The sequence below is a fragment of the Phyllobates terribilis genome, unplaced genomic scaffold (assembly GCF_046119375.1).
Source record: "Phyllobates terribilis strain yellow unplaced genomic scaffold, ASM4611937v1 Scaffold_12__6_contigs__length_324123572, whole genome shotgun sequence".
Lineage (NCBI taxonomy): Eukaryota > Metazoa > Chordata > Amphibia > Anura > Dendrobatidae > Phyllobates > Phyllobates terribilis.
In genome coordinates this window covers 153,932,278-153,958,514 of record NW_027362772.1, presented here as the reverse complement: position 1 = coordinate 153,958,514, position 26,237 = coordinate 153,932,278, and positions in this window count along the sequence as shown.

The window sequence follows — 26,237 nt, the reverse complement described above, 5'->3', positions numbered from 1 at the left end:
TGTTCTCAGCCTGATATCCCTCCTAACTGATGTCTACTGCTTCCACAGCACGAAGACTTGCTGAGCCTTAGAAAGAAATGATTGCGCTCTTGGACCCAACCCCTGCAGTACTTGTCCATGGGGGCGCCAAATAACAAGGAGAAAAAAGTGACAGAAGCTGAGGAGCACACCAGGATTCTTCAAGGAGGAATAGACTGGATCTCTGGAGAGTAAGCAGCATTATTATCACACACATCCTCTCTTCCTTCACGTAGGTCATGAATTTAGGCTATATGGTACGAGTATAAACCAAAGCGGAACTGACTAAGTAAAAAGTAGAGTTGCTGAGAAGCGGCAATAAGTGTAACAATAAATTCTCTTTAAATGGAATCTGTCAACAGGTTTTTATGTAATCCAAGAGCAGCATGCCGTAGGGGCAGAAATTCTGATTCCAGCGATATGTCACTTGTTGGTCTGCATGCTGTCATTTTGATACGATCACTGTTGATTGTATTAGAGCAGGTTGACTAGGAAGCACAAGACCCCTAGTCCTGTAGTGATAATCTCCTTCTGATAAAACACTTATTGTATCGAAACAGCTAAAAACAGACTAGTAAGTGACACATCGCTGGAATCAGGGTCTCAGCACCTACATCATATTGCTGACAGATTCCCTTTTAGAAAGCATGTCCATCCACAATATTTTTCCTTTTAGGAAGATATTGAGTTTGCTTGTGACTGGTGGTAATGCTGTAATAGGCACAACGTTTGGATAATTGTAGTGTTAGATTGTACCTTTACTCCAACCAAATTCTACACCCACATTCACCCATTGTTTATTGCAGATGCTGACTGATCTAGAACACGTTTACCCCCAGTGGTTTGGACCAATCGATGTAACGGCACCACAGGGCGATTCCTACGTGTTCCCCGTCTACCACTTGCTTCACTGTTTCCGCAGAGATTCCCACAAGATTGACAGCTACTTGAAGATCCTGCGATGTCGCCTGATACACGCCAACTGCTAGGGACGGGAGCATTGTACATTATATGCCAGCATTTATCTCTGGTGCCTCAAAGTGGACATTTTAGATTGGTAAACAAATAAAAAAACAACTAATTGAGAGTTTGTGTTCCAACCTGTTTTTTTTAGAAAATGAGAGCAACATTATTAATATTTCTCACATATTGTCATTTCATATACAGTATAGAGGTAGCAGGTAAGGAATAGAGGATCACGGCAACTGCCAGGAGGACAACTCCGTATATAATATTATGGCATATTGCCAGGATATAATATTGTGATTGGCGATGGTCTGACCACCGATCCTTAGAATGAAGGAATGGGGAACCTATCAGCTTTTTTTTTTCCTGCACAGCTGTGCTTCCAACCACCCACCCATAGTGCAAAAAAAAAAAAAACCCTAAAAACCACAATGGGTTCAACCGTACTCAAATTGTTAACTGGGAGCAACGATTAATGTGAAGGATATAATATTTTGATTGGAGATGATCCACACTCTGGTTCCACCACTGATCCTGAGAATGAAGGCATGGGGAACCTATCAGCTTTTTTTTTTCTGCACAGCTGTGCTCCCAACCACCCACCCACAGTGCAAAAAAAAAAACCCTAAAAAAACAATAGGTATAACCGTAATCAAATTGATAATTGGGAGCAACGATTAGTGAGAAGGATATAATATTGTGATTGGCGATGTTCCATCCACTGATTCTGAGAATGAAGGAATGGGGAACCTATCAGCTTTTTTTTCCTGCACAGTTGTGCTCCCACCCATTGCACAAAAATACCCTAAAAAAATATGCACGTACTCAAATTGTTAATTGGGAGCAATGATGAGTGTGAAGGGATATAATATCTTGATTGGTGATGGTCCGACCTCTGGTTCTGCCACCGATCCCAAGAATGAACGAATTGAGAACCTATAAGCTTTTTTTTTTCCTGCACAGCTGTGCTCCCAACCACCCACCCATAGTGCAAAAAAACCCAATAGATCTAACTGTACTCAAATTGTTAAATTGGGAGCGTGAAAAAAAACACCAAGGTTACTTACCGGTAGCCGGTTTTTCCTGAACCCATGACAACACACCTTGAGAGAGGGATCCGCCCCACCAAGGACAGGAAACCGTCTGAAATAAAAAGGCGGTACCTTTCCCTCGCTTCAGTTGGATTACAGAGCATTGAGAGGACCTCCAGAAAAGGTTAGACACATAACCAACACCTACTATATATATATATCACCCAAAATGTAAAGTGCTTCACCAGGGCGTGAGAAAGACAGGGGGGGGGGGGATGACTACGGGTGCTGTCATGGGTTCAGGAAAAATTGGCTACCGGTAAGTAACCTTGGTGTTTTCCCCTCACCCATGCCAGTTCACCTTGAGAGAATTTTGGAAAATATGAGCACCCTAGGGAGGGACCACCGCCTGAAGTACCCTTCTCCCAAAGGTAAGGTCAGAGGAGGATAGATCCAACCGATAGTGCTTATAGAAGGTGGATGGTGCAGACCAAGTAGCAGCTTTACATATCTGGTCAATCGAGACATCTGCTCTCTCTGCCCAGGAGGTTGCAACAGCTCCGGTGGAATGAGCTTTAATACCGTCCGGTGCCGGAACACCTGTAGATGTATAAGCTAGACAAATGGCCTCCCTAAGCCACCTAGCAATAGTTCCCTTTGATACCCCGTGACCTTTCCTACTCCCCTGAAAGGCCAGAAACAAGGACTTGTCCTTCCTCCACTGACTAGTCATGTCTATGTACTGTAGTAATGCCCTTCTAACATCTAGATTTTGGAACCTAACCTCCCCAGGGTTTTTAGGGTTACTGCAGAAAGAGGGAAGTACAATTACAGTGGAATCTGGATACAACTTTTGGAAGGTACGATGGATCTGTACGCAGGACGACCCGGTCATCATGAATTTGGGTGTATGGGGGATCAACAGAAAGGGCCTGCAGGTCACTCACCCTACGGGCCGACGTTAGGGCCACAAAGAGGATGGTTTTGAGGGTGAGGATCTTTGGAGAGATAACCTGCAGGGGTTCAAATGGGTCGCCAGAGAGTGCATTTAAAACCAAATTCAGGTCCCAGGGAGGAAGAGCCCGAACTGGCTTAGCTCTGGAACAGGATTTAATGAATCTAGAGACCCATCTGTTCCCTGCCAGGTTACAATTATAGATCGCCCCTAGGGCGGACACCTGAACTTTAAGTGTTCCCGTAGCCAACCCTAGGTCACGTCCCTTTTGTAAAAACTCTAGGACTTCTCTAACTGGAGGTTTATCCGACAATGGGGAGTCTATAAAATCCAGGAATTTTCAACAGATTCTGGAATAAATTTTAGTTGTTATGGGCTTTCAACTACCCAACAGGGTAGAAACTAGGCCTGGTGAAAACCCCCTATTGCTCAGTAACAACCTCTCAAATTCCAAGCCGCCAGATGGAAACCTTTGGCTTGTGCATGGAATATTGGCCCCTGGATGAGAAGGTCCGGCCTGTCAGGCAGGACCCAGGGATCTGATTATCCTCGCCCCCTCCTCCCGAATTTTCCTCACAACTGCCGGGATCATCACTATCGGTGGAAAGGCGTAGGCCTTCCTGAACTTCCAGGGAATGTGGAGAGCGTCTACAGCATAGGGATTCTCTGTTGGATTTAGTGAACAGAATCTCTCCACCTTCCTGTTCGCCCTGGTGGCGAACAAATATATGTCCGGTGACCCCCATATCTGGATAATCTTTTGGAAGACTATCGGGTTTAGAGGCCACTCTCCTTGTCTTAAAGTGTGGCGACTGAGGAAATCTGCTCTTGAATTTTATACCCCCGGATGAAAAGAGCACTGAGGGATGGGAGATGTTGTTCTGCTAGATGCAGGATCCTGTTTGCCACTACCATAAGGGAGTGAAATCTTGTTCCTCCCTGGTGATTTATATATGCCACTGTCGTCCGATTGTCGGACCTGATCTGGACATGGCGACCCTGTATGTGGGGAAGGAAGCTTATCAAGGATTTCTCCACGGCCAAAAGCTCTTTTAGGTTTGATGACGCTTCTTTTTCGTGACGTAGTAAGAGCCCCTGAACTGAGAACTCTGCCAGATGACACCCCCAGCAGGAGCCACTTGCATCTGTTGTAATTGTGTGGTCGACTGGTTTGGACCATTGTAAGCCTGCGGTCAGATTCTCCCTGTTTGTCCACCAGGAGAGGGAGTTTACTGTCTCCAAAGACAGAGAGTTTTTTTTCCTATATGTCCGTTGAAGGATTTCTGAGCCGACAGGACCTCCCACTGAAGAAGCCTCATATGACTCTGGGCCCATTTGACTGCCGGGAGACAGGAAGTCATGGAGCCTAGTAGGGACATTGCTTCTCTCAAGGACATCACGGGAGACCTTATTGCCCTTGAGACCAGGCTGATTATTTTGCAAACCTTGTCTTCCGGGAGGAAACAGGATTGGCGTTGGGAATCTAGGGTCAAATCCAGAAAGATCTGAGTCCTTGAGGGGGATAGCTTTGATTTTTGAATATTTATTAACCACCCCAGGTGATATAAAGCTGTCTGGACTTCTAAAAGTTGAGAGGAACAGTGGTCCTCCGATTTCCCTATTATCAGAAAGTCGTCCAGATAGGGAACAATCACCACGTTCTTGATTCGGAGAAAAGCTGTCACCTCCGCTATAACCTTTGTAAATACTCTCGGTGCTATCGAGAGTCCAAAAGGTAGGGCAGTGAATTGGAAATGTCTCAATTGACCTTGGATGAACAGGGCTACCCTTAGGTACTTCCGGTAGTCTGGATGGATTGGGACGTGATAGTAGGCATCTTTTAGGTAGATGACTGCCATGAAACAATTGTGGTGTAAGAGTTTCACTGCAGAGTTCACTGATTCCATATTGAAAGTCTGGTTGATTATCAGCTGATTTAGACTTTTGAGGTTGACAATGGTCCTTAAGGACCCATTTGTTTTTTTTATCACAAACAGGGGGGAATAAAATCCCCTCCCCATTGTGAAACTGGAACTTCGTGAAGGACCTGCTTGTTGACTAAGTCTAATACCTCTGATTCTAGAGCCATCTGCTCCTCCCTGGACTTCCTCCTGGAGGTGATCATGAAGGTTCGGTGAGGGACCTGACAGAAGCGTATCTTTAGGCCGTTCTTTATGATATCCAACACCCAGGGATTTGAAGTGATGGCTTCCCAAGCTGGGATAAAATGGGAAAGCCTTCCCCCGACCTCTAGCCTCGCGTCATTGGGGAGATTTTTTGGAACTGGAGGATGGTCCTCCAAGCATGTAACCAGAGTCCTTTTTAGATCTGGGCTCCCATCTTTTCCTTTATCCCGGAGGGCGACCCTGGTTAAATCTCTTCTTCCGAAAATAGGACCTTTTTGTTTCCCCCGTGAACCCTGGGAAACCTCTCTTTCTGTCGCCAGCCTTCTCCAAAAACTCGTCCAGTTTTTGGCCAAACAAAAGTTTACCATCACAAGGAAGAGAACAAAGCTTATGCTTAGATTGTAGATCTCCCGGGCAACCCTTGAGCCACAGGGCTCGTCTGGCAGCATTAGACAAATTTGCAGACCTGGCAGCGAGTTTAACTGAATCCACTGAGGAGTCGGCCAAAAAAGCAGATGCTGCTTGTAGCAAAGGCAGATTGGAGAGGATTTTATCTCTGGACATCTTTTTATCCTTTAGCTGGTCTCCTAATTGCTGAAGCCACACCATAAGTGACCTAGCGACACAAGTGCCTGCTACTGCTGGCTTCAGGCCCCCTGCTGCTGCTTCACAGGTGTGACGCAGGAAGGAATCTGCCTTCTTATCCAGAGCATCCTTTAGACTGCCCGAATCTTCCAGGGGTAGGGACGATCTTTAGGATAATCGGGCGACAGACCCGCCAACTTTAGGAATTTTGTCCCAGGACTCAGAGACATTATCCTCGAAGGGGTACCTCCTTTTAGAGGATGAGGACAATACTCCTGATTTCTCCGGCTTCCTCCATTCCAGGTCTATAAGGGTCTGAATTTGGGGATTCACTGGAAAGGAGCGTCTTTTTTTCCTCCAGGCCTGCGAACATATCTTCCAGGGACCTGGCTGCCTTCTCCTCCCTCAACCCCATGGTAGATCTGACCGCTCTGACCAACTTGTCAGTATCCTCAATAGGGAAACAGGGCCTACCACTGTCTGATGAAGAGGAGGATGCCGAGGCAAAGATCCTCTGACTGGGAGGATAAATCATAGTCAGAGGAGATATCTTTATGGGATCTCTTTTTCCACTTTAGTAAGCCTTACAGGGAATCCTGCACCTCTGAACGGATTACGGACCTCAAATTAGAAGCGAAATCCGGGGTGCTCTCCGCTATCGTTTGGTTAATACAGCTTGCACAAAGCTGTTTCTGCCAATCTATGGAAAGGGGGGCCTGGCATAAGGAACAAACCCAGTGGGTTCTTTTTGCCGCTACTCTTCTTCCTAAGGAATGAAGGACATAATAACTTTCCATTACTATTAAGTGACATTCACGAAGATCACTCACCCCTGAAGTCACAAAAGGGTACCGGATTTTGAGGCTGTGGCGGGACATAAGATGAATCCCTTCTGGATGGCCCTGAAGCGTCCGACACCTTACTCCTCCTGCTGCCGCTGCGGTTGCTGGAGCGGCCGTCCGTGTGCGAGGTGTCCGACTGCTTCTTCCGCTGGCGTTGATGCGGTGGAGGGGTCAGCTGCTGCTGCACCTAGCTGTCCTGGTCTGCCATAGCTGCTACACCCGAGCTTGAGTATAAGCAGCGCTTGTCAGGAGGCCCCCACCTTAAATAGGGCACATCCGGACCTCCTCCGGTCCATGTGTCCTCCCCCCTCCTGACACCCACCGGCCGATCTTTGAAAAAAAATGGCCGGCAAGCGTTTACAGGGCGCCGCCATCTTGGTTCCGGGTGCAGCCCCCGACGTCATCGGGCACGCCTCTCCAAGCGTGCACCGCGCCGTGACGTCAGGCGCGTCATATCCGGAAGACACTGCTCCCAGCGTGCGACCACCCAGGAGCCTGCGGCAGGGAGAGGACAGCGCAGCGGTCTGCGGGGAGCCGGAGCCCTCATAACCGCATGCGCCTGCTCGAACACGGCTCCAGGGAACCGCGGACGGCGCTTCTGGGACCCGGAACCCGGTGCACAGGCAGGTGCCCGCACTTCCACACCGGAACGGGCCCAGGTAAGAAGACACCCTTCTTCAGACAGGTTCCCATCAAGGACAGGAAACCAACTGAAGCAAGGGAGAGGTACCGCCCTTTTATTTCAGACGGTTTCCTGTCCTTGGTGGGGCGGATCCCTCTCTCAAGGTGTGTTGTAATGGGTGAGGGGAAAATAATGCATCCACTTCTTTCTAAATTAGGCTGTCAGACCCCCAAGAATGACATCCTAGTAATATGCCATGACTTATACCTCTTTAAATGTATGCAAAGAATAAACCTAGATATCCAGGTATACGTTCTATTGATTGATTTCTATAAGGGCCTATTTACACATGGAAATGTGTATCTGCTACGTACATGAATGATCGGCTGCAGCCCTTCCACTTGGCCAGTCAATGGATCCGCAAACCACAACAAGTAATTCAAGGAGATGGAAAAGTAAAAAAAAAAATTCTAGTAACATTGCATAGCGTACCGGCGATTGCGCTATTTAACTTGTCATCAGTGATTGACGGCATATAAATGGTTAAACAGCAGTGATTCACGCTCCGCTCTGGCCGCTGCTGTTACAGCAAGATGTCGGCTGTGTAGGATGGGGGCTCTGCTCCTGAGCCCACCCGAAACAGCAATCCAATGGACGGTTTCACACACCACATTATCCAGTGGTGTTTAATTTGCTTTTCTATTTAGGAAACAAAACCGTTTTAATAAAGTTTTCCTTCTCTGGTATCTAGGAGCCATTTCAGCTATTTGTAAAGGGAATCTGTCAGCAGGTTTTTCTTGGCTATTCTGAGAGCAGCATGATGGGGTGAGCGCCACACTAGGAGTAGGACCATTGAGCCCAGAGCTATTGCAAGACGTGCAGACAATATATACCAGGTATGAATGAATCCAATGCAACATTATTGTTACTTGGGAATTAACCTACTTGGATATAATACAACCCTTGATATATGTATATACCAAAAGGTCATTATCTTGGGAATGCCTATATTGGCTTTTATTATTTAGGATTATATCCTTTTACTATGTGACCTAGGATATACTATCAGTATGCATTAGCACAATTGGAGCTACTACTATCCAGCCCTGATGTCTCTGCAATTCAAATATTTACATTATACCTCCTCACTATTATATGGTATTACTATATATATGTGTGTGTGCTCTTTTCTTTTGCCGCCATGTACCCAAATTGTTATAATAAAGTTCTTTTTTAACACATTGACCCCTTGTCGGATGTACTATATATTGGTTGTTGTTGAGAGCAGCATGATGTAGAGACAAAGACCCTGATTCTAGGGACGTCTCACTTACAGGGCTGCTTGTTGTAGTTTTGATAAAAATCACACTTTTATCAGCAGAAGATTATCACTAGAGGACTAGTAAACCTGCTGCCACGTAGTCCAACCACGCCCCCCACCACTGATTGGCAGCTTTCTGTGTACACTGTATATAAACTGCCAATCAGTGGTGTGGGTGGGGTTATTATACAGAGCTCAGCATTCAGAGATCTGCATGAGAAAAAAAAACTGTAATTTTATCAAAATAACACCAAGCAGCCCAGTAAGTGATACATCGTTGGAATCAGGGCCTCGGATTATGCTGCTCTCAAATGGGGTAGCAAAAACCTGCTGACATATTCCATTTAAAGGGGCAGCTGCTACTAAATCCAGACATGGTGCAAAATTTAAATTCTGCTGCAGATTTACTGCTGTAGATTTTTAATTCCTAAAAATCCATGTAGATTCAGAGGATCTCAACCTTTTCAATGCAAATTATTTTCAAGACTTATTCACAGATATTATGAAATATTACAGTAGAAATAAAAAAAAAAAAAGAAAAAAGCACAATACCTAAACTCCCTCCTTGGGAAAAATATACGGCAAGTATAAGAAAGACAAAAATTTATTCTGGAGTCATATTGAAGTCTAAATAGAATTGTAAGCATACAATGTAAACAGCAGCGAATGTAAGTAGGATCCACAGGATCTATATAAGAGGAACGTTTTCCAAAGCTGATCTTCTGAGCCCACCGCTATGCTGGCTGGACCGGCATTGTGATCGTCAGCACCTGGAATATACGTCACGTTTTACTGCAGCTCATAGAACCAATGATAAGACGCAGAGCAGTGCGAGGCTTGTGACTCGCTATACACAAAATATACGACATGTTTGATGAATGGCATAAAGGAAAGCCGATGCATTCAGATGTCTCTGGGCAACTATATGTTGTGATAGGATGCTGCCCCTCACCCTGACAGGAACTTATCTATCTGCTCACTCATCATGACAGGTTTACAGCATGTTGACTCATGGACGTGATCAGTCAGTCAATCGATGACATAGATGAAAATTCTTGATTCCGACAGGTAGGTCAGAGATGTCCGTCTCAAACAGTTTACCTTCACCCATCTAGGATGGATGGCTGCTGACATCGTTGGCCATTATGTCCATAAGCAATTATTATCCTGTAATTGCGATGTACAGTACAAATTTATATTGTGGTACCGTGCTAGCCAGAAAATTTGATGTAAATACATTTATGCCCAAAAATGGCAAAAGTATTCTCGGAGTGATACCTTTATTGGCTAACCAGAAAAAAATATATTACTCTGTCGCCTCATTGGGGGACACAGGACCTTGGGTGTTATGCTGCTGTCCACTAGGAGGCGACACTAGGCTTAATCTGAAAAAGATTAACGGTGGCTCCTCCTCGGCAGTAAACACCCCCTGACGGCGTCAGCCATGTTCAGTTTTTTGCTTAGTGTCGCAAGAAGGCACACCTAAAGATTTTTACTCCATTTTTTTCTGATTTTTTCTTTTTCCATGGAGTTACAAATGAAGATAAGTGGGTCTCTGGAGAGACCCCCGGCATGGCTCCTCCTCTGCCCCCTTGTAGGGGTGCACAGTTGAAGTCGAGACGTCTCCTTACCATGTCGCTCCTTCCCCAGCCCCTCGGGTGTTGGTTCGAAGTTGAGACCCCCCCTCCTTCCCCAATTCCTTTTGGTCTTGGGTTGAGGTCGAGGGAGGATTACAGCCTCCTGACTGTGAAGGCAGCACCCTCCCTGTCACGAAAAACACTTGGTCAGACCTTGCAGCCCTCTGGCGCCCCCTTATCCTGCTGGTCAACCACGGTATTGACCGAGGATAAGCACGGGCGCAGCTGCTCTAATTTATGTCGACTATTGTGGCACGTGATGTGACAGGACGTATATATACCACCAGTTCCTTCCAGGAACGTATATATACCTCCGTCCAGCCACCCTCAAACCACAATATCACAAATACCGGTATACTGCCACCACCGATCGCTTAACAGGTTGATCGGGTACCTGTTAGGTAACGTGAATTAGCGGGTGAGGAACGTGTTTGCTCGACATAGGACAAGAAGAACGAAGCTGGTAAATAATAATGAAATACTCCCGAAAGTGGGCAGTGTTTACAAAAGATATACAAGATTTTATAAAAGAGACAATTTACATATATGCATAAAACAGTTATTAAAATACAAGGGGTAAATAATAGCAAAACCTGCGCCACGAGGTGATGGTCTCAGATTGTGTGGGGTGCACGGCTCCCCGGAAACTAGGTGTGATTCCTCCATGCAGCGAAGAGTGCTTGCGTCTGACGTCCCTGGTTAAGAATGAAGTAAAATGTCCGTTCTGGTTTTTAGTAAGGGGCCAAAACACTAGGAGACACCCATGTTGTTTACCTCACACGGTTTTGTGAACCCACCCAGCTGCCTAAGACATAAAAAGCCTTCAGATTTCATATCTTGGTATGGGGGGGTCTCACATCCAAGATGGATACATCATGTTTGCCGTCACCAATATTCATGAAGATGGATATCAAATATCAGAACCCATTTCCTGGGTTTCTGGTGGTTTCCCAGTTATGTAAGATATACCGGCATAATTGGAAAAAGGTGAACATCCCAAAAATGTGGTCCCTGTGTTTGTGACAGTCATGTGCATTATTAAACTCGACATTAAAAGTTTGTACAGTTAGACAATAGGATTTTGGAGGGAATTTCCAGTTTACACCAGTATGCTTGCTCTGGCTGAGGTTTTATGGCGGTAATAAAAATTCCTTGTTTGGGGAAAGCAAGAGTGAATTCTATGTAGGACCATTCTAAATGAGCAGGGGATGGAGATTTAAGACATCTCTCATTTTTAAAACTAGGACAAAAATACATTTTGCCTGACACTCCCCAATCCCCCTCATGGGGGCATTAGGTTTAGACACCGCAGGTAGGATTTGTGCAGACAGCAATATATAGCTCCCAGCAGCTGTCGCTCTGCACCAACGTTCAGGAATCGCAGCTCCGCTGCAGACTCCTGATGGACCGGGGGACAGTACTGGCAGAAGGGCACACAGAGACACAGGCTGGCTTCAGCTCTGTCTCTCTGCCGGCACCAGCGCTACAGTGCCTCAGAGGAACCCTTTAAGGGCTCCCTTTTAATATAGTATCCCACCGCCTTTCCTGCCATTAAAAACCGGGGGGGGGTCCGATTCAGATCCGGTACCCCCTCGGACTACCGCGCCGGCCTGCAGCCCTTTTGGGCATACATTCTAAATTTACACCGCCTAGCTGAAGCCGCCGCCCACTCTCCGCGCCCCGCCCCCCGGATGACCAATATGACACTACACAGTGTCATACAGGGGGCGGAGACGAACTGAAAGGGCGCGCTTTCTAGCAATACGGCCGCCTTTCCAGCGCTCCGCCCCCTTTCTTCTCCACACTCCGGCGGCCATTAACCAGCAGAGGGAGAACGGAAGGAAGTTAACGCTTCACATACCGGTCGCCAGCTGGTCTCTGGGGAGCACAGGATCTTGGATTTTACCGGCGCTGTACTACAGCACACTAAGGTGGGATAAAATTACAGCTACAGTCTCGACTCGGCTGTGAAGTCTATAACTTTCTCTGCATTGCTGGCCCCCTCTGCAAAGCCACTCTGCATCGCTGGCCCCATCTGCATCATCCCATACCACACGGTCATCCCCTTCCAGTGTGAGACACCGTACTCACAGCTCATCTAGACCGTCCCCTGACAGGGACAGACAACGCAGATCCCCACAGCCATCCCCGACCAGAGAAGGTCTCCGCTCCGGTTCTCCCAGCAGGAGTCGCCTTAGCGAGATACAGGATTCGGAAGACATCTGTGATTCAGACTCAGACAAGGAAACCGAAGGGTCCCTGATCCCTATTCGCCCGGGCAATACAGTGCTAGTTGATGATTTAATCTCATCTATCCATTGGGTGCTGGACATCTCCGATCCACCCCTGGAGACACCAGGACATAAAATTTCCTTTGAAGGAGTCCTGAAACCGCCTAAGGTGTTCTTTGACCACCCAGAGTTTAAGGCGATCCTTAAAAAGCAGTTCTCACAACCTGAGAAAAAGTTTACTAATCGCAAATATCTGGAGGCGCGGTACCCCTTTCCACAGGAGGTCACCAAAAAGTGGACAGATCCACCTGAAGTGGATCCTCCAGTCTCCAGACTAGCAGCACTTTCTCTGCCAGATAGCTCAACCCTCAGGGACACAGCAGACCGGCAGGTGGAACGCATGGCCCGTTCAATTTTCGAGGCCGCAGGGGCCTCCCTGGCTCTCACGTTCGCCTCAGTTTTTTTGGGCTGCCAAGGCAATCCTGGCCTGGGCCCAAAATTTACAAACTGGCCTACAAAATACCTACCCCTGAACTGTCGGACCAAGCGGCCCAAATAGCAGTCGTGGTAGATTACAAGCTCCATGCAGCTCTGGATTCTGCAATGGGTGCAGCCGGGATAGCTTCATCACAATTCGGTGTATCCTCTGGCTGCAGGAATGGAAAGCAGATGCAGCTTCAAAGAAGTCCCTCACTCACCTCCCGTACCTCAGTGGTCGGCTTTTCGGTGAACAGTTGGACACAATGATATCCAACGCCACCGGGGGTAAAAGTATCTCTCTCCCCCAACTGAAGCCCAAACACACTTACAAAAAGCGCAATCAGGCACGTTACCGATCCTTTCGGAACTCTTCCGGCTGATCCGTCTCACGACCAGCAAAGAATAACAGCCGCGCTCCACGCTGGGACAACTCGAGGTCGACGCAAAAGTCGGACAAAACCTGGCAAACAAAGGCAGGCCAGTCAAAATTTAAGGGAGGAAAGTCTTGCACTTCCTCCTCATCATGACTCACGAACTCTGGAAGACACCCCACCTGTAGGCGGCCGTCTTTTGCTCTTTCACCAGCTCTGGCTGCCTATTACAGAAGACAGGTGGATCAGGGAACTAGTGTCTTCAGGATACAAGATAGAGTTCACTTCCAACCCGCCAAACAGATTCTTCCTGTCTGTTCCCCCAAAACCGCCAGCCAAGGCTCGTGCCTTCCACCACGCGGTTTCATTACTTCTCCAAGCAGGTGTCTTAGTAACGGTCCCTACGGCCAAGCGCTTCCAAGGGTTCTGCTCAAATCTATTCGTAGTCCCCAAAAAAGGAGGCAGCGTACGGCCCATATTGGATCTAAAACAGCTCAACAAATAAGTACGGGTACGTCACTTTCGCATGGAGTCCCTTCGGTCCATCATTGCGTCCATGGAGACGGGAGAATTTCTCGCCTCCATAGACTTTCAAGACGCATGCCTCCATATACCAATTGCACCGGCTCAACTTGAAAAAGTCATCACCAACCCCGAGTCAATCTCTGACCTTTTTGGGAATGTTATCCAACACCCTCAAGGGTCTAGTACTCCTCCCCAAGGACAAAGCACTGCCTCTCCGAATAGGGGTCCGCATCCTACTTCGCAAACCCCCTCAGTCTCTCCGGTTTGCCATGAGAGTCCTTGGTAGGATGGTGGCGGCAATAGAAGCGGTCCCATTTGCCCAGCTTCACCTCAGGCCTCTCCAACTAGCCATCCTCAAGTCATGGGACAGGAATCCTTTTTCCCTCGACAGGGAGTTTCAGTTGACGTCATCAACCAAGAGATCCCTGCACTGGTGGCTCAAACCAACCTCGCTAACAAAGGGGAAATCCTTTCTCACGAGTCAATGGAAGGTTCTGACCACCAATGCGAGCCTGATGGGTTGGGATGCGGTACACCTGCACCACAGAGCACAGGGCAAGTGGTCCCCAACAGAAGCGACCATGCCCATCAACATCTTGGATATTCGTGCCATTCTCCTGGCGTTGAGAGCCTTCCATCATTTACTGGCAGCCACTCACATCAGAGTACAGTCAGACAATGCCACGGCTGTGGCATACGTAAATCACCAAGGGGGGACCCGCAGTGCCCAGGCGATGCGAGAAGTGACACACATTCTCCACTGGGCGGTAGCCTTCTTATAGGCATAATTATGTTATTCATGTTACGTTCCTCCTACTGCTTTTGCACAAAACTGAACATGGCTGATGCCGTCAGGGGGTGTATACTGCAGAGGAGGAGCCACCGTTAATCTTTTTCAGATTAAGCCTAGTGTCGCCTCCTAGTGGACAGCAGCATAACACCCAAGGTCCTGTGTCCCCCAATTAGAGGCTAAGAGAAAGAGATTTGACGATGAGTACACAAAAATCTCCTTACAGAGCACACAGGCTCCTTCTTCAGGCAGGATTACAAATGTTATGAATTCATTTGTAATATTGCCTGAAGAAGGAGCCTCTGTGCTCTGAAAGCTTGCATATATATATTTTTTTTCTGGTTAGCCAGTAAAGGTATCACTCCGAGAATACTTTTGCCATTCTTGGACATAAAAGTATTCACATAGAATTATCCCCTAATTAAAACAATTTATTTTTGCTAAATAAATGTATACATTTTTTAAAATTTTATTATATACATTTTCTCAGAGAACCTCTTTAAGAAGGAGATTTCAGAATGGGCTATAAGACATGTCCAACTTTGCTTTATTGTCTCACCTTACTGTCCTTGTTGAACTGAGCTCCACTTTGTTCTTGGATGATATTGTAAGGAATGAAGACGTCTAGATGATACAAATCGGGACATCCGACTAAGACTATTCTGTCTTCACCCAAGTCCAACACGAGATCTAGCAGAAGACTGTAAAGAGAAGACCAGCGTGGTAACAAAGCTTATGTCGCTGAATGCTTCTGTACGGGAAAGAAAGTTGTAACCAACAAGTGCACAAAAATCTAAACTTTTATCTTGATATGTGGCCAACTAGAAGTTACTGTGTAGCTCCAGACGTCTCATACATTAAATCTGACACTTGGAGTAACTGCTCACAGAAAATGCTTCAAATATTTTTTATGATTCACACGGCATTAAAAGGGGTTGTCCACCACTTTAATACTAATGGAATATCCTTAGGATAGATCATCAATATTAAAGTGCCAGACAACCCCTTTAAGTGAGGCATAATGAATGGTACCAGAATTTCAGATAATGTAGCCTTCATTAGGCAGAAGGCCCAGTCGGTTATATGAAGAAATCTGGGGTCCCCAAAAGCAAACCCAGTAATCACCAGATTCCCGTGTGGTGACTACTTAATCTGCTTTTTGGGAAGACCAGAACTGACCCCTATATTTAACCAAGTGGGTCCCCTTAAGCTACATTATCCTGTCTGATGAAGGATACAGCTGAAACATTCTTAATCTTCATTATGCTCATTTAACGCAATGTGAATCATGGACATGAGAAAAATCAAATTAAAAAATAAATACATTTAAAGCATTTTCTGTGCGATTCCTCCAAATGTCGCATTAATATAGAAAAAATAAAGAGCGGCGTGTTCTACACTATCGCAACAAGCCTCTTTCATCATTTATATCATCATTATAACATCATTTATATGCACCAGCGCCATGGAATCAATGGCACTATATAATTAAATAATCTACTATATAATCGTCTTATCCCGTCTGTCTGTCTGTCTGTCCAGGAAATCCCGCGTCGCTCATTGGTCCGGCAGCGGCCAATCAGCGCCGCGGGATTTCTGAAAAAAGATGGCGGCCGTTAGCGGCTCATCTGCGGGACGGAGCGGAGCGGCGATGCAGCCGGGAGATGAGCGCCGCGAGGCGCTCATCTCCCGGCCGGCAACAGCAGAAAGAACCCTACCGCTGGACCCATCTGCGGGACGGAGATGCAGCAGGGAGATGAGCGGCGCGAGGCGCTTATCTCCCGGCCGGTAGCAGCGGAAGGACCGCCGGCGCCGCTGACCTCCATGCGGAAGGGAGGACCGGGGAGCGGCGCTGGGGGTCGGGATACTTCTGCTGCGAGCGCCCGCTATGTCCCGGGGTCTCGCAACGTAAGTAGCCGCACAGGCAGCGCAGCTCCCCGGTCCTCACCAAGACGATTCGTTGATTGGTCGCGGTCTTCGGACCCGACCAATCACTGATCTTAGCGCAAAACTTAAGCACCGCTGTGCTGATTGGACGCGGGCGCTGACCGCGACCAATCACCGATTTGGGCGCCAAATTTAAATATCGGCCGCGATCAATCAGCACAGCGGTGTTTAAATCTGGAGCCAAGATCGGTGATTGGTCGCGGCCGATATTTAAATTTGGCGCCCAAATCGGTGATTGGTCGCGGGCAGCGTCCACGACCAATCAGCACAATAGTGTTTAACTTTGGCGCCAAGATCAGTGATTGGTCGCGGGCCAAGACAGCGACCAATCACCGATTTGTGCGGCAGATTTAAATAGCGGCCGCGACCAATTGGATGTCAGCGCCGCTCCACGGTCCTCCCTTCACACCCTAGCCGCATGGATGTCAGCGGCGCTGCCTGTGCGGGTACTTCCGCTCGGAGAACCCGGGACATGAGCGGGCGCTCGGAGCAGAAGTATCCTGACCCGCAGCGCCGCTCCCCGGTCTCCCTTCACACCCTAGCCGCTGATGTCCCCACAGTATCCGCATGGTGTTACAAAGGTCCATTTGTGTTAAAAATCGCTGATTGGTCGCGGGCGCTGCCCGCGACCAATCACCAATTTGGGCGCCAATTTTAAATATCGGCCGCGACCAATCACCGATCTTGGTTCCACATTTAAACCCCGCTCTGCTAATTGTTCGCACCTGGTGGACGCGCCAATCAGCAATTTTGGCGCCAAATGTAAACCCCGCTCTGCTGATTGGTAGCGGTCGACGGCCGCGACCAATCAGCAATATTGGCGCCAAATTTAAACACCGCTCTGCTGATTAGTCACGGTCGCCGGCCGCGACCAATCAGCAGTATTGGCGCCAAATTTAAATCTCGCTCTGCTAATTAGTCGCAACCACCGGCCGTGACCAATCAGCCATATTGGCGCCAAATTTAAACACCGTTTCGCTGATTGGTTGCAGTGGCCAGCCGCGACCAAGCAGAGAAATTGGCGCCAAATTTAAACACCGCTCTGCTGATTGGTCGCGGTTACCGGTCGTGAATAATCAGCATTATTAGTGCCAAATTTAAACACAGCTCTACTGATTGGTCACGGCAGCGACCAATCACCATTATTGGTGCCAAATTTAAATACCGCTCTGCTGATTGGTCACGTTCGCTGGCCGCGACCAATCAGCATTATTGGCGCCAAATTTAAACCCCGCTCTGCTGATTAGTCGTGACCGCCGGCCGTGACCAATCTGCGATTTAGGCGCCAAATTTTAACACCGCTTTGCTGATTGGTCGAGGCCGGCAACCGTGACCAATCAGCGATTTTGGCGCAAAATTTAAACACAGCTCTGCTCATTGCGCCCGGTCGGCCGCATACCTATTCTAGAATACCCGATGCATTAGAATCGGGCCACCATCTAGTATAATATATACATCTTCCCACCAGCTTGTTTTCCCTCTATCTCCTCTCTGGATCTATGAAGCCAGAACTGTCAAAGAAGAGGTGATGGTGGAGATGGAGGGGAAACAAGCAGGGGGGAAGGTTTATATAAATGACTGGTCCCGCTGTGAAGCACCGGGCGTCTGTGCTTGGTTTGAACAGTCGTTCTCTGGTGACAGAGTCATTCTTTCCCATTCCAATAGCTTGCAAACAACCCACCATGGTATGAAAAAAAAATTATATCATCATCATCCAGCAAATGTGTCACAACTGCCAGCAATTGGCTACTGTGGACACATCAAAGCTGTGATGATAAAAGTTGGCAGAGGAGGACTGGTAGCACGAGGTTGGCACAGACTTTTAATAAGGGAAGACTATTGGAAATCACATGAAATGCAAAAAGATCACAATCCTAAACCACATCTGAGGGTCTCACCACTTTAGGTAAAGAGATTTCAGCCACCAGAAAACTTGGGTGTCCTACAGGAGGTTCCGCCACAATCATGTAATCTGGTTTCACGGGTGAACTGATAAAAAAAGGAAGGAAGCAGTATATTAAAGAGTACACCATCAATTTATGATCTGTTGGGGTCAATCTCTAATATAATAAAGTGGCACTGATGCTTGTAATGAGGAACAGCCCCTTTCACAGTCATTCCCTGCACATTGGCATCATGGCCTCCACTGTGCAGCGGAACGACAGCATAGATCCAGAAAAGTGAATGGGCTTAGCTGCAGTTCTCCTGCACAGTGAATATCCGGGTAGCTGCCCCACTCCAGCATATTCTTTAAAAAGGGCAGCGGGGTTACTTCCAGGCTGCAGCCCCCTTATTCTTGGAGTCCAAGAAGTTGGATATCCTATATCTTTTGTAAGATGGGATTCTAAAAAAAGTAAATGCATGCATTAAACCTCAAAGTAACCCAAACCTTTCAACTTCTGAGATGAGGGACTTGCTTGGAGTTAGTGACGCGCCCCTGGGCCTGCTGTGTCGCGTAGCGTCTCGCACACGGGGGCTTACCCGGAGCCGGATCTGTTGAGGGTTGTAGTCTCGTGGCGGTGACCCGGTCCGTGCCCAGGGAGTCAGACTAAGTGGCGATGTTATAGCAGTAGATGTTAGATGACTACGCCACCCGTTGAGTGCAGCCAGGGAGCTGCTGCTGCAGGGCAGACCGCTGAGGCCGGTGGTAGGATTGTGCAGCGTGGATGGTATAACCCCCAACGGGAGGGGTATGGCCTCAGGGCAGCCGACGTGGATGATGGGGGTAGCAGGAACCACTCGGAGACGGTACTGTGTAGTTCAGGGTCTTTACTGGTGACAAAGATAGACCCTCCCGGAGTACTGGCTAGCGATTGGGGCCTGGTCAGTCCTTGAGCAGATGGGATCTCCCCTGGCCAGGCGGAGTTGTAGGCCTCCCAGACTAACTGTACTCTTCTGGCTACCTTGCTAGAGGCGGGTATAAGTAGCCCACGTCCCTGAGTGTACCGTGTGGTGCTCACCCGTATGGCCGGTGACTCGGGGCCTTATAATGGCTTCCGCTCCACGATGGCGGTGCTGGTCCCACGCGTGTGACCGTGTCTTCGGGCTTCTGGGCCAGAGGACCTGAAATCCTCTGCCGGACGGTTTCTGCTGCTGGGTAGGAGTTAGTCCCCACAGCCTCGGACTCCGGGTCCGGTAAGAAATCTTCTCAGTCAGGGCGAGCTCTGCAGCTGCCAGCCCCTGACTCGTTGTAACACTGCTCCCCACAGAGCTCCTGATGTTTCTTGCTATGCTGCTTCTCTTCTCTACTCTTGTTCTGTCTTCTTTCTCCAGGCTCAGGCCCCAGCCAGGGCCTGCCTGTGGAGCAGAGCCCATAGAGCAGCTCTGCTCCCTGTCTTCTTCTCTCAGAACTCTCTAACCCTGCCTCAGCCCCGGGTTTATATAGGGGAAGTCCTTCCCCTCCCAAGACTGGGCAGGAGGTGTGGCATGCACAGGATCCCTGACCAAAGGACCTCCCACCTGCTCTCAGACATAACATTACATTACTGTGGAAACCAGACCCCTGGGGTGCCACATTAGCTGGGAGGGTCTGTAGGAAAAAAATAAAGAACATAAAGGCAAAATAGTTAAAAAAAAACCAAAAAAACAATGTCCACAATGTTCTTGCACCATAACAAGCCATTCTGTAACTTCCCCCATCTGTTGGGTATAACCCATCACCACGAGGAGTGGTGCTCCCCCATCTGTTGGGTATAACCTATCACCTCAAGGAGTGGCGCTCCCCCATCTGTTGGGTGTAACCCATCAGCACGAGGAGTGGCGCTCCCCCATCTGTTGGGTGTAACCCATCAGCATGAGGAGTGGCGCTCCCCCATCTGTTGGGTGTAACCCATCAGCACGAGGAGTGGCGCTCCCCCATCTGTTGGGTATAACCCATCACCATGAGGAGTGGCGCTCCCCCATCTGTTGGGTATAACCTATCACCACAAGGAGTGGCGCTCCCCCATCTGTTGGGTGTAACCCATCACCACGAGGAGTGGCGCTGCCCCATCTGTTGGGTATAACCTATCACCAGGAGGAGTGGAGCTCTTCATACTTTGTGTCCCTAGGGGAAATGTGGTATTATAAGACATCCAATCAATTGAATGGCCGACCATGTACTGCATAGATGAGCGAGGAACATCAGAGAAGCCGCCGATGCTCAACAGCAGCCTACTCTGTCGTCTTTTACAGACTGTATGCCATAGACTTGTACCTTAGAGTTGGGACATTGTGTCCATTCCCTGAATCATCGGTTTTGATTTGGTTCTGATATTCTGTTCAAAAATGGATCCCAGGAACTTCCGATTTTTCAGCATTTTCCACTCTGAAGGGAAACTATAGATGATTAACAGGGTCGGACTGGAACTGAAACTCAGCCCTGGCATGTGAGAGCACGCAGGCCCGTCCGACGCGCGTTGAATGTGAAATATTTTCGTGAATGATTTGGGTATATGTCACAATAAAAATTGCTGCAAACTGCACTTTATCATCGATAGACAAAAACTGACATAATGTAAAATATAAACTTCCCTCCAGGAAAATGTTAATTTCTTTCAACTGGAGGGACGGACATATTTGTAATATAGAGCTCCAAGTTCCCAAAAATGCTATGTTTGATAGTACCAGGAAAAGCAGGAATAGTGAATCCTTGCAGATTTGAAGCAGTTTCATGTTTATTGTTTCAGTATTTTTGCAGCGTTTCTAAAGAACGGAAAAAAAAAATCTCAAAAAACGCAATATCAAGGGGATTTTCCTGCCGAGCGACACGTTTTTTGTGCAGAAATGATCTTCCCTTGACAGTGTCCGATCGGACGATTCGACGACGATTGGTAAAAGCGGAGTTAAGAGCCAGAATACCAGGTAAAAGCCATTTTTGAATGCCTCACAGCGTCAGAAACGTCTGCAGTGGGCCAAAGAACATTGTAAATGGACCACTGAACAATGGAGAAATGTTATATGGAGCGATGAGACACGCCTACCCATGTTTGGCAGCGACGGTGTCTGCTACGTTCGACGACGACCTGGAGAGGACTGGTTGTCAGAGGGTACAGTACCCACCATGAAGCATCCTCTGAGTGTTATGGTAGGGGGCTGCGTGTCCAGAGATGCAGGTGGTAGGCTGCAGGTAATTGAAGGAACAGTTAATGCTGAAAAGGACATCAAGGAAGTCCTTCAGCCTAAACTCATTCCTTCGGCACATGATGTATTTAGTGAAGGGACACCGTTTATTTTTCAGCAAGATGGAGCCCCATGCCATACAGCTAAAAAATGTCTCTCTTGGTTCAAGGACAAAAATATCCAGCTATTGAATTGGCCAGGAAACAGCCCAGATCTCAATCCTATTGAGAATCTCTGGGCTCGCCTCAAAAGAGAGGTGTCAAAACAGCGGGCTTCACACAAGCAGGAACTCATTGCAGCCATCATCAAATCATGGCTTCATATCATCACACCATCTGATTTACACAAACTGGTAGATAGCATGCCAAGTAGATGCCAGGCAGTCATCAAGGCCAAGGGCTGTCCAACTGAGTAATAACATTTAGTGTTAGATATGAAAATAGGACAAATAAATGGCTTTTCTCCCACAGTCATCTGAGTGACAATAGTGTCCAATTTGTTGACAAATGAACAAATTTCCTGCTAATATTGTGTTTCTATATGAGATTTTATTTCTACTTAAAAACTTTACTGTGAAATCAAAAACATTCATGAAATTTGTATTTGTATTGGCAAAATGCTAAAAATTCGTAAATCTTGGGGGTGTTGACTCAATTTTGGCCACTAGTGTATAGCGTTCCTCAGTATATTTATATGTTGTTCCCCATCACCTTTTTCATCTCTCCTTACAAGTATGCCTTGTATCTTAGCTAAAACATGGTAGTAAGTAGCATATTACCCTTTTATAATGGGTAGTGTAGAATCGCTGCATATTTCAGGGTTATGCGCTCCTGAGGACTCATTAGTTCTGCCCTCCTCAGGCGAAACCTGGTTGTGACCTCGTATAATATGGGGCTAGCCGGTCTCACCTACCAGTTTGGGTCACAAACCCTTTTTCATTTGCTTTGATGTTTTACTCATTGTTTATTAAGTTTACACCCCAAATCTCTCCTAATCCTGGAGATCAAACCTATGAAAGCAATTTATGAATGATCATAACACCTCTATGAAGGGTAATTATCATCTCCTTCATAAATAGACATTTATATGTATAAATACATATGTGGTCAATGCATAGTACTGGCACATGACTTATCACTTTCCAGGACCTTACAAAGCACCAGGAACATTCATAACAAGCGGAGGTGAGGCGAATCTGGCAACTTAATAGGAAAGGATTCTTTACAGATAGAGCAGTCAGACTGTGGAATGCCAACCACAAGATATAGTAATGGCAGATAGTATAACAGCATTTATAGAAGGGCTGGATACTTTTTTAACAAAACATGACATTGTGGGTTATAAATAATCTAGTAATAGAAAATGTATAACTTTGGAGGTAGACCTAGGACATTAAAGTTCAAACTTTTTCAACCTATGCAACTATGCAAGTATGTAGAATGCACATTAGGAAAATGCTTGAAATGCAATTCCCTATAATATTATTTTACAAGTAATTTCCTCTTAATTTTTGGCTTTGTACAGTGCTAGTTATAAGCCCAATCTATGGATCTAAAAAGTGCAAAACACTCCTGAAACACTTGTACGCATGTTCTATAATCTGTATTTCTTATGGTGCCTAAGGGAAGCCGTAATGATAAGACTTCTGCTTGGTAACAAGTGCAGTTAGTTGCCTCCATAATGAAAGTGAATTACCAATGATGAAAGGGTTAATACTTGGATCCTGCATCAGTAATAGCCTTTGTAGTAACCATGACAACTATTGTGAGGGCATAAACAAGTGTCATAAAGAAGATTCCATAAAAGAATGCCGCGCTGCCACGATCAGCGCCATTACTGATGATGCGCCTGAGGACCTTGAGCTTGACCACCCCACGTAATGTGCCAACGTTGGTGTAATTTGGAGGTTCTAGCAGGGAAAGGGGTTGTCTTCTTAGACACCCCGGGGGCATGGGAAGGTAACAGAGGGGGGGTCCCCAAAACAGGATCCCCTTCTGTTACTATGTACAAAGAGCTGCTCTTCTTTGGGAGTTCATGGATGGATCCTTGACTTTAATGGGTGATAAATTGGGAGGGGAAGGGGATACTCATCCTATTAGGGGTTATCCATAATGAGCAACCCCTTTAACCAAGTACCCAACTTCTTGAGAGACGGAGCTGGATCTGTAAGGGAGAAGTGGTAGATCCACCTGGGAAATCAGATCAACTAAATTCGTTCCAGCAATAAATGTGGTGACAGATATCGCAGCCAGATCTCTCCCACATCCAGTTTATCACAATTATAGTCTATATTTGTTATGTCGTTCTCTGTAAATATGTACAAATTCTAAAACTCCGTCATATATCGGCACTAACTCTCTAAGCGCAAGGGAAGCGCAGCCCTCCAGCCATGGTTCTCTAGAGGTTTCCTCCACAGGGGGTTTTCCTCTCCTGAGCGCTGGAGGGTGACTCTTCGTGAGTCGAGGGTTGTGCCATTTTCGGTGTCATGTAAATTTAAATAAAGTTGAGAACGTTTGACACCTAATTGCAATGCTTTGTGTATTTATTTTGTATGTGTCTGATTCATTTTGTTTGGGATTTGGGGTCCATCAAACATCACTGAGTCATACGTCTGGACATCTGCCGCCAGCAGTTTTGCCCCAGGGGTTGCCCCTGCTCTGGGGAGTTTGATGGAGCAGAGAAGACAAGAATTACAGCACTCATCCTCAGAATAAGGACTTCTATTACAGTATTGCAAGCAGCTTCCTCGCCTCATTCACACAGTGAGTATTTTTTGCACTAATTTACATCAGTATTTGTAAGCTGAAAACCAGAGGGGAACAAACACAGTGAAAAATAGTAACTGAAACACTTTCACCTCTTCTGTTTTGGATCCATTCCTGGCGTCTGCTAACAAATGCTGATGCAAAATATCACAATGGAAGTGCCCTAAATTCTTACTGACTGATTCGACTGTTTGAGTTGCAGTCAAGAAACACAGGTTGCAAGCGTTAAAAGAGTTTTCTGGTATCAAAAACCCCTGTCCCCCTTGCCATTTTTCTCTATCCTGAACCTGTGCTGCCTGCCCCGATCTCAGACTGTCTGACCTAGTCTTTATCTTAGCTCTCCTGTATTTGGTACCCTGGTACCTCCGGAATGCTGCTGCAGTCCCGGGGACTGCCCTGAAGTGGTACCTGGTGTCTACCGGCAGCCCAGTCTATCCTCACCACCAGAGGTTCTAGTGGAGACCCAGTAGACACCTAGTCACAACCCTCCTGTGGGGCAGTGGGTCTATATCCACCAGCGTTACACCCACATAGCAAATGTGGTACCAATATTCAAGAAGGGGATAACATGTGAGCCTGGAATTTATAGGCCGGTAAGTTTAACTTGTACTGTGGGCAACATCTTTGTGGGTTTTCTAAGAGATACTAACCTGGAGCACCTCAATAAGAATAACCTATACATATGATTATGAGGGATCTGTCCTGCAAACTAATCTGAAAAGATTCTATGGGAGGTAAGTTCTAGGTTGGACCAGGGAAACTTAGTTGGTGTTGTCTATCTGGACTTTTCAAAGGCATTTGATACGGTGCCATACAACAGGTTGGTACATAAACATTTTCAATATATTATATGGTAAACTTGCTCCATGAAGGAACAAGTCCTTGTGTGGTCGATGGAAAAATCAAGGAAAATATCAGTGATGTGGTCGTTACCTCTTGACAGCTCCATTTCGTACTTGTTCTCTTGTCCATCCATGGCCACGGTGATAAAAAATTCCCTGAAAAGCTCATTATTCTAATAAAAAAAAATACAAAGTAAGGAGCTGACACAAAGGAGAGCAGACAGCTCGTATGTCAGAATAAGCAATTGCAGTTACCTTAATTTTCTCAAAGAAGGTGCCATTAATCACTATGTCGTATGCCGTGCAGCCGCCTCCACCTGTAGGACAAAGTGCACCAGGACTTAGATACTTTGCGGTGCCGACTCACCCACTGACCTTAGTAGGGCTGCTATGAATAAGTGGTATAAGTTCTTAAAGGGGACTCCAAGTAGTGGACAATCCCTTTAAGTCCCAAATCTAAACCAAAAAAGTTCAAAAGTCAACAACAAGATGTCAAACTGAAGTGGACCTACCAGAACCTGTGGAGATGGCACCTTTGACCATTGAGGATTAGTAAGTTGTAATACTTGCTATTTTAACCCCTTTAAGGATATCTCTGGACTACCCCTTTAAAAAGAGACGCGCTGTATTAAATAAAAAAAAACAAAAAAACGTACTATTATCAACTTCAACGTGGGGCTCTCCAAGGCTCATGGGGACTCGATAGCCGGAGGGATCATCAGATTCCAGGATGCTGACTAACTCCTGCTCCATCAGGTCCGGGGGCGCTGGGATCTGGTTCGACTTGCAGATGTTAATAAAGATTTCGGTATTTTTGGATGTGCGAGTTTTAATGCAGAAACCTAACACAAAAATAAAACCAAAAAGTGAACAAAAACACAATAAAATCGGCAAAAGCCAAGCAGCATTTACATGTAATCAACTGCAAAAGAAAAAACAATGTGACCCCCACATTGGTTGCATCATGTGACCGTTGTAGTCAATAAGACCCCACTGCCCCACTGTGGTATCTGTCACATAATATGCACAAAGTAATCTGGATAATAATCAGAGGACGCCCATCTCACCCGGCTGGGGTCTGAT